At 44.7% G+C, this 12,347-nt stretch overlaps 1 protein-coding gene across 1 annotated transcript in view; it reads left to right on the plus strand.

Moving 5' to 3' along the window:
* Nucleotides 1-3,147: 3,147 nt before the first annotated feature.
* Nucleotides 3,148-12,347, plus strand: part of FEZ1 (fasciculation and elongation protein zeta 1) — a 45,801-nt gene continuing 36,601 nt past the window's right edge. The window contains exon 1 of the mRNA XM_032229788.1: nucleotides 3,148-3,400. The gene's annotated coding sequence lies outside the window, so the exon portion shown is untranslated. The remainder of the gene's footprint in view (nucleotides 3,401-12,347) is intronic.

Raw genomic sequence — 12,347 nt, forward strand, 5'->3', positions numbered from 1 at the left:
TCACTTAACAAATGTGGCCCAAAAAAAACATCGCATAGTGGGTCAAAACTCAATTTCTCACTTAACAGGATAAATTTTGGGCTCAATTGTCCCAAGTTGAGGACTCCCTATGTTTACTTGAGAGAAGCAACTTAGAACTGAGGAGAAAATTTCTGACAGTGAGAACAATTAAATCAGTGGAACAGAAGTTGCCTCCAGAAGTTGTGAATGCCCCAACACTGGAAGTCTTTAAGATGTTGGATAGCCATTTGTATGAAATGGTATAGGGTTTCCTGCAGTGGTGAGATTCAAATAATTTAACAACCGGTTCTCTGCCTTAATGACCAGCTGAGTAGGTGGAGCTCGTTGGTCATGTGACTGGGTGGGCGTGGCCAACTCAAGGTCACTCAGGTCGATGGGGGCTTCGCCTTAGCTGTTACAATGTAATAAGGGTTAACCGGAGAGGCAGTTTCTGTAAGCAGGTCAATAAAAATTAGGCTAGAAACAACACTAGAATGTTTCCTTCCTGCCTTCCTTACAGGATTAGCCCTGTAAAGTGGAAAAAAACAAAAGGAGATTTCTTCCAACAACCAGTTCTCTGAACTACTTAGAAAGTTACCAACCGGTTCTCCCGAATAGGTGCGAACTGGCTGAATCCCACCACTGGTTTCCTGCCTAGGCAGGGGGTTGGACTAGAAGACCTCCAAGGTCCCTTCCAACTCTGCTATTGTATTGTAAGTGCAGCAAAAACCATCCAGGTATAATATGGACAAGATTGTGATAGAAACGTCAGCACAGTACTGCCTGCCATTCTGGTTTACCTTTGAGTAAACGATTTAGCATTCCCAGGGCCCTGACGTGACCTTGAGGCAATAAATGGAGGCTTTCTTTTTTTATTTTTGATAGTTGTGTTCACAGGAAGACTCTGTAACCATTTGGGCTCACTGCCCATGGTGAAAGTGGGATTGATATGTGGTGACGGTAACATGTCCTTCAAATAACACTCGTCTGATGGACTGTTGTACCTGTCGGGCCAGGTGAAATGCTCTGAAATATCAGAACGGCTCATCGTGGTTCCTGATGGAGGCTAATCCATTTTTCAAAGAAAGCGCCAATAGGACCCCCTGCCTATTTGCTCACAAATCTCTAGTGCGTCTCTGAAATTATAGCTGCTTCTGCGTCTTTGACTCTTTCCCTCCCCCCAATGCCTTCAAGTCCATCCCTTCATTACTGCTGCTGAAACAGGCATGTGTGTGCAGGTAATCCTTGACTTATAACCATGCATTTAGTGACCGAAGTTACAATGGCACTGAAAACTTAGAACTGGGCCTGACACTTAGGTTCAATATGCCTTTGAATCTGAGGGCTTGTATTGAGGATGGTTGCAGGATTATGAGGTCACGTGATCATCGTTTGCGACCTCGTTTGACCTCTGGCAAGCAAAGTCCATGGGGCAAGCCGGATTTGCTTAATGACAGCATGATTCATTTAACGAGTGCAGTGATTTCCTTAACTGGCAAAAAAGTTGGAAAATTGGTCATGATTTACTTAACAACCATCATGCTGGACAACAGAAATTCTAGTCCCAATTGTCATAAGTTGAGGATTACCTGTATACTGCACATACTATATACAGCTTGGGGGTGGGAAATGATCAATGAGAGTTGGAGTGAGCATTGTTTTTCAAATTCAGATTTCACTGTAGCTATCCATTGCAGGTGTTTTCGTCTGTCTCTGCTGCCGTTTATTTACCTTTATAAATATTGTCTTTCAACCAAATGAAGGTCAAGCACGGTGAGCCCAAAGTACCATCAAATCCAATAAGATGACTACTACGATAAAAAAAAATGCAGCTGCACGATGGGGGAAGGTAATAGAATTGGGCAGATGGTCCACAGGAGAATATTTCACAAATGGGATGCTACAGGGAAAAAGTGGTCCGTCTGTTTTTTTCTTGGATGATGGAAACCCATGGAAGAGAGATTGAAAGACATCCATATTTAGGCAGACTTAAATAGGAGTGCATGTATTTGGTTCATAAACTATGCATTTATGCTTTGGCTTGAATTTCAAGGTAAGTCCTTTGAAGTCCTCCATGACGTCATCAAAGGATATCGAGACTGGAGCACTCACCCTAAATACTGTTAGGTTGTTGACTGTGGGGCCTGAATAAGATTACAAAAATACCCCCCGTCAAACTTGTTTTCAAACTGGTAAACCAGTGAAACCTCTCTTTCGAGAGTCAGCACACTTAATCCCCATTTTGAGCCTGCGAAAAACATCAATGAACGAAGAGGGAGAAATGTGAGGTTGCTTGGACAAGCTTGATTTAGCAGAAAAACAAGCGGTGACATAACACAAAGGGTGTTTTAGGAGAAACAAGCAGAGGGGTTGAGTGGAGATGCTATTTTGAGAACTACTGCATCTTATTTGTTTAATTTGATTTTTTATTTTTGTTATCTTGGGCCTCTGGAAAACATCATGCAAACCAGTGAAACATTAGAAATCAACCCTGGGCAGGGTGGAAGGGAAGATGGGGCATTGGTTTGTGGCAGCCCCAAAATATGAATTTAGAAGCACCTTTTTAAAATGCCCAATTTTGTCCAACGGTAGCAACGTTTGCGAAGATCAGAGTAATCCGCCATTAAGAGTTCAAGTTTGAAATTCTAACCCTGTCTCTTGACTTCAGCTGTTTTTTGCCTTGGGAAGAGGATATCTAGAATCACACTGGTCGCTCCTGGTGATCTGCCCCACGATTTTCTTATTTACGTTCCTTTTGCAGGAAAAATAGAAACAAAAACACAGCTGCATGACACAATTTTTCCCCTCTGCAGCGTAATACTGTAGCTCATTCCTCTACTTCTGTAAAAGCCTCGTCAGACAGCAGATATAGACCCTTTAGCTCGGGCCCTGCTTCGAATAGTTCTTTCTATCTGCGTGACTCCATCCGTGGGAGGGGTGGGGCCCCCCAAATGATGCAGCTCTTTTCTGAAGAGGCACGGCTGGAGTCGTCTTTGCCACTTCGCTTTGCATGCTGTGCATAAAGGAGGGCGAAGATTTCTGCCTTCCTCAAACCTCCCAGATTTCCTACCTCGTCTCCATGTCTCTGGACTCTCGTTAGGCTGTCCCTCTTCTTGGAGGGGCCTGGCATCCAGCTCGGAAGCGAGAGAGGGTCGTTGCTACCCATCCGCGTCTGAGAGTTAATGCATATTGATGAGGGAGGCTGAGCCCACGGCTCGTTCAGGCTCTCTGCAAAGAGGAGAGGCAGTCCAGTGACTAGGGAACAGCGCGCGGTGTTCCTCCCGCATAGGCAGCTGCCGGCCGGTTCCTCTAGCCGAATTGGTTTTCCTTCCTTCCCTCCATCACTTGGGGCCTACCGGATGGGATGCTGAGGTGAGCGGAGTATTGCCAGCACGCTCAGGTGCGTATTTGTGGAGGCTGGGATGGGCTAGGAGAACCAAAGGGGGGGGGGGTGTCTACTGGACAAGGGCTTCAAAGGTGCTTTCCTCTATTGTCTGCTGTGAAAGGCCCAGCAGATCCTACCTTTTCAGCTCCCCAGGTTATCACCCTTCCACAGCAGCCTGTCATCGGGGTGGGGTAATGTTGTGCCTCTGAAAAAAGAAGGATGAGATGCTGAGAGTTCCTGACAGGTGCATGCATGTTTAGGCAAACCGGGGAGATGCTGGAATGAGGACAGCGCTGTCTTTGTGCACGGGAACAAGATTGGTCTGTTTGGAGGAAGGCATCTATAGGGGGACGGCCTCTTTGCCTATAGATTAAGCCTGCATTCCATGGCTCGGAGGAGAGAGGGCTCGCCTTTTGTTCGAGTGACAGCTGGGCTGTGGGATACCAGGCCGTGTGTTTGTACAGGTGGGAAATGTCTCCGTACATCGAATGGCTGGACCGAAAAGGAAGGAGAGATGTGACCAGGGTTATTTGCGGAGACAAAGAGGTGGGAGGGGGGGGGCTCTGCGATGAGGCCTGCGATATTTGAGCAGCCAGGGTTTTTATTTAGGGGGCTGTATGGAGCATGGGTACGGGCGCTCCTGTGAGGTGGATGTTTGGGGCATTGAGATGGGTTTTGGAGGTAACCTCTTTAGAGGCTCATGATTTCTGGCATTAGACATGGGTGGGAAATCGGTCCCTGATTTCAGGACTGGGAAGAGGCTGGGATGCCTGCTTGTGAAGTGTGTGTGTGTGTGTGTGTGTGTGTGTGTGTGTGTGTGTGTGTTGTGTGTTGTGAGAACTTGTGTGGGAAGCTCTGAGAAGGAGGATCAGGTATATAATATGATCTGCAGGAGCCAGGTGGATGTACCTGCAAGGTCCTGTTGGGTTAGTGGTGAGGCAGAACAAGGGATGTTAAAGTGACTATACTGGAGAAGCTGAAGTCTGCATTCTGCAGATGGATGCTGCAAAAGCAAGGAGAGAAAGGGACAAGGCCATGATTTGTAGCTGTTTTGCTTCGTATTCTTTGATTTTTGAAGATCAGCATTAAAACAGGGCTTTGATTGTTGCTACCTCTTGTAAAGGAAAGCAAGTTTCTTGGTGTCATCCTTCCTTAAATAGCATCATGGTGATGTGAACTATACCAGGAAGTAATAGTTCAAAGAAGCTGGGCCAGGACTAAAATCTGGAACTAGTGTCTTCTGAAGTCCCATGATTTGGACAGGGGTTATTGAGGACACCCTCACTGGCCTTTTAGGAGCACCAGCCAAGTGAAATTCAGCTACCCTCACTCACATCAGCACCCCTGGTTTAGATCTATCTATGTTGTTATGTTGTTGGACTATGCTATGCATTAAAATGCTGGATCTCGGCTATCTCAGGTTGTTGCTGGCTGATGGTCACCACTGCCAGACTAGTTCTGCTGTATTCAGCAAAAGAGGGGTCTTTCCCCCCACCATCATCTTCTCAAACTTGCTGGCAGATCTGTCCAAGGATAATGGATGATGAGGCTTTCCCAGGCCTCTGAGCCTTGCATTTCATAGCTAGAAATCAGGCATATTGAAGGAACTGTCCGAAGAATAAGTCATTGCAAAAGTCATAATGTCTGTTTCTCCACTCTAATTGTATAAAATGAGCATAATAGTGATATGTTTAGTGGGGTTATTGTATGAAAAAGAAAGGGAAAGAAACAAACAAACAAACAAACAAAAGGAAGGAAGGAAAGAAATGAGGGAGGGAGGGAGGAAGGAAGGAAGGAAAAGAAGGAAGGAAGGAAAAGAAGGAAGAAAGGAAGGAAAAGAAAGGACAGACCTATTACACTTACTGAGCCTTTAATAAGCCTCTATTAACCATTTCCTAGTAATTTGCTCTCTCTAGATTGTGCTTTGCTGGTTTTGTTTTGGAGACGCTAAAATGTTGACTGCACGTTCCTAGATCTAAAACTCAGCTCCCTCTTCAAAGTCAGGAGAAGTGAAATCACAGTGGGAGCGGATGGCTCTGTTCTTTCCCAGTTGCAAGTGTGACCTCCTGCTGGGTGGTGCATGGCATGAAACTTGCTGTACAAAGCTGAGTTCTTGGTTTGAGAATGTTGGATGGACTATTATTCAATTCAAATCCCGTTTTAATAACAGCTGTCAGAAGAAAGAGCCAGCGGCTTTGAGTGTACCCATGTCACATGTTACTAGGGTAGATTGTGCAGATATATGACTTATTGGTTACAGTCTACCCTCTGTGACCAATTACATCACATTATATTATAATGTATTTTTGTTTATAACATAGCCATTCTTTCTAAATTTGCATGGACACGTTATATATATTAGCATATGTAAAAACACATGTCTTTTGTTTCCCTTTTTGATGCTGCTGCAGCTCTTCTCTCTTTTTGGAGAGATTGAAGCAGCTACCTAAGTGCCTCGCTTGCTATTTTCCATCTTGCACTTGCCAAGATGTTTTTTCAAAGGCTTCTAACTTACCGAAACACAATATTTCTTTTTGCCCTTGTTCATCTTGGCTTTTAAGCTGATTTGGTGATGAGCTACCGTCTGGCCTATCCATCTAGCACAAAGCTGATGCAGCAAAGCAGCCCTTTCCAACTGGACAGAGAAGAGGAAGAGGTCTTAAACTTCTAGAATCCCTAGCCTGCATAGAATTCTCATTTCGGGAGTTCTGTTCGATTGCCCACCCCCCCAATTTTAAAGAATGTCTGGGACTTCTGAAAGTCAGACGGGAGATTTGTCTTGCTTGCTGTCTTCCCCTGTTGTGACACCTGGCTTGGTTTGCATGTTGGAGTCCCCCATATGTGCTTTTCTCCATTCCTAGCATCACGTGGTCAAGCTACAGGATCATCAGTGAGGGATCTTGTAATTGGGATGTTGGGAAATGTGTCCTGTCGCAAATTGGCACGGTGTTGTCCTTGGATGACTTTCTCTGTGTCACTCTTTCTTCCTCTCCTTCAATGAGTCACCTCTTTCCAGTCTCTGTTCTTAATTCATTGGCCAACAAAGAGCCAATAAGCAAGCAGGCAGCAATAACAAGGAAGACAGGGAGAATATTGCAGGTCCAGGAAGTGATCCCGGCAGCCCTTCATTTGGGAGTGTAAACTTTGGCGCATGCCAATCCTCCTAACCTCTTGTCACTGGGGGAGGTTTCGTCTTGAGGAGGTGTACTGACTCTCATGAACCTAGAAGTCCTTTCCTAAATAGCTGCATGAGAAGAACCTCAGATCAGGGTGGGACACTAGTGCGTGTCTTCTCCCAAAATATGATGGGGGAAGGTGGCATGTTTCAGAACTTTTTGCGCTTTACTTGGGGCTGCCCCTGAAGAGTGTTCAGAGACTACAATTGATCCAGAATGCGGCCGCGCGAGTGATATCGGGTGTACCTAGGTACACCCATGTTACACCTATCCTCCGCGAGCTGCACTGGCTTCCCATCGGTCTCCAAACGCATTTCAAGGTGCTGGTTGTTACTTTTAAAGCCCTACATGGCTTGGGACCTGGATATCTTCGGGACCGCCTCCTGCCACATACCACCCAACGACCCATAAGATCTCACAGGCTGGGCCTCCTTCGGGTACCGTCGACTGGGCAATGCCGGTTGGCGACTACTCGGGGGAGGTCTTTCTCTGTAGCTGCCCCGGCCCTGTGGAATGATCTACCCGCAGAGATCCAGACCCTTCCCACTCTCTCGGCCTTCCGGAAAGCCGTTAAAACCTGGCTGTTCTGGCAGGCCTGGGGCTGTTGACCCCAAAATACGGTCCATTTAGAACGGAGTGCATGGTGTGCTGTTTTTAAATCTATCTTTTCTTTCTCTGTATTTTATTTATTTATTTATTTATTTATTTATTTATTTGTGTACTGTAAACCGCCCGGAGTCCTACGGGATTGGGCGGCATATAAATGTTATTAAACTTGCAAACTAAACTTGCAAACTTTTTAAATACAGAGATGGAGAAAGGAAAATGGGTTGCTGTGCCAAGCAAATTTTATATTTTGATTCTTTTCCTTTGACGTTAACCTTCAATTGCTTTTGTCACCTCATATATGCACCAAAGGGAGTTGGAAGCTTATACAATATAAAGTAGTAATTGGAAGACCAACTTGTATTTTGCTGCCTGTCCAGAAACTAACCATTTCCTTATATCTGGAGATCAGTGGGAGAGGAAGGTAAAGGTAAGTCCTTGACTTACAACAGGCCACTTAGTTACTATTCAAAGTTACAATGGCACTGAAAATATGACCATTTTTCATAGTTATGACCTTTGCAGCCTCCCCCTGATCGTGTGATCAAAATTCAGAGGCTTGGCAACTGGTTCAGGTTTATGACCTTTGCTGGTGTCCTGTGGGGAGGGGGGTGTCATGTGATCCCCTTTTGCAACTTCTGACCAGCAAAGTCAAAGGGGAGACCAGGTTCACTTAACGATCAGGTTACTAATCTATCGACTGCCAGTGATTCTCTTACCAACTAGCAATAGCAATAGCAGTTAGATTTATATACCGCTTCATAGGGCTTTCAGCCCTCTCTAAGCGGTTTACAGAGTCAGCATATCGCCCCCACAGTCTGGGTCCTCATTTCATCCACCTCGGAAGGATGGAAGGCTGAGTCAACCCTGAGCCGGTGACATTAGAACCGCTGAACTGCTGAACTAGCAGTCAGCTGAAGTGGCCTGCAGTACTGTGGCCTGCTGTACTGCACTCTACCCACTGCGCCACCTCGGCTCTATGGCAAGACAAGTCATAAAATGGGGCAAAACGTCTTAACAAAGGTCTCACTTAACAATGGGAATTTGGGGCTCCATTATGGTTATAAGTCAAGGACCACCTGTAGTTAGAATAAAGAAAAGGAAAGAGGTGGAAAGATCAGTGGTTGATGATGTGGATGGCAGGGAGAATCTCTGAATGGCTGCAATAGAGTCAGGTCTGCTGAATCCAATGGAGGCCTCCGTGTAGCAGTCAGAGGGAGAACAAGTGTGTAGGGCTGGGCGCAGGAGTTTAGCATAGGAGCAATGAAAGTGATCGGAGGAAGAGAAGGAGAGAGGGTAGGAAGGGGAAGAGAGAGAGCAGGAGTAGAGAAGAGGTAAGGGAAGAAGGAAGGAGAAGGAGAGCAGGAAGGAAGTAGGGAAGGGAGGGAAGACGGAAAGGAAAGGAGAGGAGGGTGGAAGGGAGAGAAAGAGAAGGTGAGATAATAGGAAGGGAAGAGGAAGAGTGGAGGAAAGACAAGGGAAGAAGAAAGGTAAGGAGAGGTGGGTGGAAGGGAGAGAAAGAGAAGGAGAGGAGGGTGGAAGGGAGAGGAAGAGAAGGAGAGTGGGTAGGAAGAGGAAGAGAGAGCAGGAGTAGGGAAGAGGTAAGGGAAGAAGGAAGGCGAAGGAGAGGAGGAAGGAAGTAGGGAAGGGAGGGAAGAAGGAAGGAGAGGAGAGGAGGAAGGAAGTAGGGAAGGGAGGGAAGAAGGAAGGGAAAGGAGAGGAGGGTGGAAGGGAGAGAAAGAAGGAGAGATAGTAGGAAGGGAAGAGGAAGAGTGGAAAAAAGACAAGGGAAGAAGAAAGAGGTAAGGAGAAGTGGGTGGAAGGGAGAGAAAGAGAAGGAGAGGAGGGTGGAAGGGAGAGAAAGAGAAGGAGAGAGGGTAGGAACAGGAAGAGAGAGAGTAGGAGTAGGGGAGAGGTAGGGGAAGAAGGAAGGGGAAGGAGAGGAGGAAGAAAGAAAGTAGAGAAGGAAGGGAGGGAGAAAAGAAAGGGAAAATAAGGTGGTGTTACAACAGGCGCTAGGGATGGTAAACAAAGCAACCCAAACTGTATATTATAACCTTTTAAATAGAATAACAAAGGTATAAGAATGGCAAAGAAAAAGAATCAACAATATTTTGTTATAAATAGCTAAGTATAAATAAATATAGAATAGTACATAAAAATGGATAACGAATAAGGGGACCATGAATGTAAGATAGAAATGTATAGGAGGGAAACTGTAAAGAAACCTATACGGGACTGCTATATGATATATGATGGAATGTCTAGTTCCTATGTTGTTTTAAGTCATGTGTTTCTTTTTGTTGATGTGTTTATGTGTTTAAAATAAAAAAATTGTTAAAAAAAAAGAAAGTGGTGCTGTAGAGTAGTGGTCCCCAACTTTTCCAGCTTTCCATAGCGGGCATGGCAGAGGGGGGGGAGAGGGGGTGGTTCTGAGCGCACAGCTCCAATTTGTGCATGCAACGGGCATGCGACCCTCTACTTGCCACTCACCCAAATTGAGCTTTGCGCACAAACTCCTGCACACTCATGCACATAAAGCTGCACATCGCTTGCGTGGCCCAGCTCCAAATGGGCCATGGCCCAGAGGTTGGAGACCCCATAAATAAGATACAGAGAGGACTTCCAGTGAGATGATGACGTTTAGAGGCTGCACGTAGATGAGCTCCATCTGATCATTTTAAATTTTATTCCATAAATAAAGATTGGGTAAGATGGGTTTTTTTAAAAAAAAAATTGAAACACACAGCTATGATTTGCTGCCTTTGTAGTTTTTAACCGTGAGGGATGCAATACAATGAGCCAAGGTGGCGCAGTGGTTAGGGTGCAGTACTGCAGGCCACTTTAGCTGACTGTGATCTGCAGTTCAGTGGTTCAAATCTCACCGGCTCAAGGTCGACTCAGCCTTCCATCCTTCTGAGGTGGGTGAAATGAGGACCCGGACTGTGGGGGCAAGTTGCTGACTCAATTTGCTAAAAAAAATTGTAAACTGCTTAGAGAGGGCTGAAAGCCCTATGAAGCGGTATATAAGTCTAACAAACAAACAAACAAACAAACAAACAAACAAACATCCAGTTAAGTTACTTTGTGTGTGAACTTTTAGCTGCTCTGTTAAAACAGGACACTGCTCTGGATATATCATCACGGAGATAGTCTACACTTCATAATCCAGTGGTTATTAGTCATTGCACGATCTCTATGGATGCCATACGCTATATAAATAAATAAGCTATGATTTGATGGCCACAAGCTAAGTCTGCTGTGTATAAGTGCAGCATCCAGAGAACAAAAAAGTGTAAACTAAAGGTGGAAATGTCTCATCTCACAAAATTTACTTTACCTTTCCCAGTTATAATCCAGGCAGCCAGTTAGTAAAGCTGAGCGTACTAATTGAAGCAGGATGGAAAAACAATTGAGAATATAATGAGTCAGAGGGCTGTAATTATTACTGAAATACTTAAAATGGTCTTCACAAGAGGGCTTCTGTTCTACAACAGAGCAGTAGGGATGCTAGAGATTTGGTCCTCAGCGCTTTGGCAGAATTCCCTGGGCAATTCAGGTATAATTCAACTTTCCTAGTCTACAGTGATACATTCATCCCACTGTATTGCTAAGAAGAGATTTGTATCCTCTGTTTTCCTGCTAGCTCCGAGGAATATTTCCTTTTACAGAGGGGAACAAAAAAAGAGTCAGGACAGACATTTTTGGAAAAAGTCCTCTTTTCTGACGTTTGTCTTTTAAAAAAAATTTCCTGGGTCTTGATATTTGTAGAGACCAGCATGGAAATAAACCAGACTGGTTTAGAACCCTTCTTGGCTTGTCATCTGATTACTGCGCATGAAATTCCTAATTGCCCGGGTATTCCAGATAAAGGGATATAGGTTTTAGGCTGAACAGAGATGATCCTGCCTTAAATAAATAGGGTGATAATGATACAATAGCAGTTAGACTTATATACTGCTTCATAGGGCTTTCAGCCCTCTCTAAGCGGTTTACAGAGTCAGCATATTGCCCCCAACAACAATCCGGGTCCTCATTTCACCCACCTCGGAAGGATGGAAGGCTGAGTCAACCTTGAGCCGGTGAGATTAGAACCGCTGAACTGCAGTTAGCAGTCAGCTGAAGGGGCCTGCAGTACTGCACCCTAACCACTGCACCACCTCGGCTCTTTTTGATGATGATGATGTGGTTTTGATTCATGAATGAATAAGGCAGGGAAAAGAACCAACAAAATAATAACTTCTTTGACCCATAGAAACGTAAGACTCATCCAGGAAGATGGGAATTATCGCAAGTAAGATCTGAAGATATAACAGGTGCCCAGCAAGGTGGTTTCTTTAATCCATAGTTTATATACTTGAAATATTTAATCCTTGTAAAAGGTGTTTAATCTCTCTGTCATCCTTCCTGGTGCTCCCATAACTATGTCAATCACTTTACAAGAATTTCTCACAGCCTGATCAGAGTTCTGAGTAAAGTTTCCCAGTTGTGGTTCCCCAATTCTCTTCTCCTTGATGGTTGCCACATCTACGAAAATGATGCTTTGCTTTTCAATGATTGCGATAGTGTAGAAGGTGCATTGTGCTCTAGATGGTAATCACACTGTAAGGGAAAAGACCGTAACATTTTAACACCCCCATTTTCAAGAATTAACACGTAAGTCTTGCACAGTTAAATGTCTATGGAGCTTCTCAGTCATCCAGGTCATGGTTGTCTCAAAGGTGCTTTTTCCAAGAGGCAGCTGGACTTTCTGGTTCTTCTTTGAAGATGTGTCGCTTCTCATCCAAGAAGCTTCTTCAGCTCTTGCATAGATGCCATTAGTATTACTAGGGTTGGTCTCACCTCACAGTCTGCCAGATGTTCAGACTGGATTTGGCCTTTTTGTCTACCTATCAAATCCTTCCCAAGGACCAAGATGTGAATATTTGGTGGTGCTAAAGGTATCGTCAACAGATTGTAAGTTGTTCCAAGTAAAGCTCCCTTTTGCAATTGATTGATGGTGATTTTGTCACTGCTGATGTCTCCATGCCTTCATTGCAAGGAACATTTCTTGCAATCTAAATCTTTTAACTGGAGGTATAGAGACTACAGGGACGTGCAGTCACTAGATGCAAGGGAGGCGGGGCCTCACCAGTCTCCTGAGGAAAAGGAAAGAATTTTAAATATTTTTTTAAAAATAA

Source organism: Thamnophis elegans, chromosome 13 (assembly GCF_009769535.1).
Source record: "Thamnophis elegans isolate rThaEle1 chromosome 13, rThaEle1.pri, whole genome shotgun sequence".
Lineage (NCBI taxonomy): Eukaryota > Metazoa > Chordata > Lepidosauria > Squamata > Colubridae > Thamnophis > Thamnophis elegans.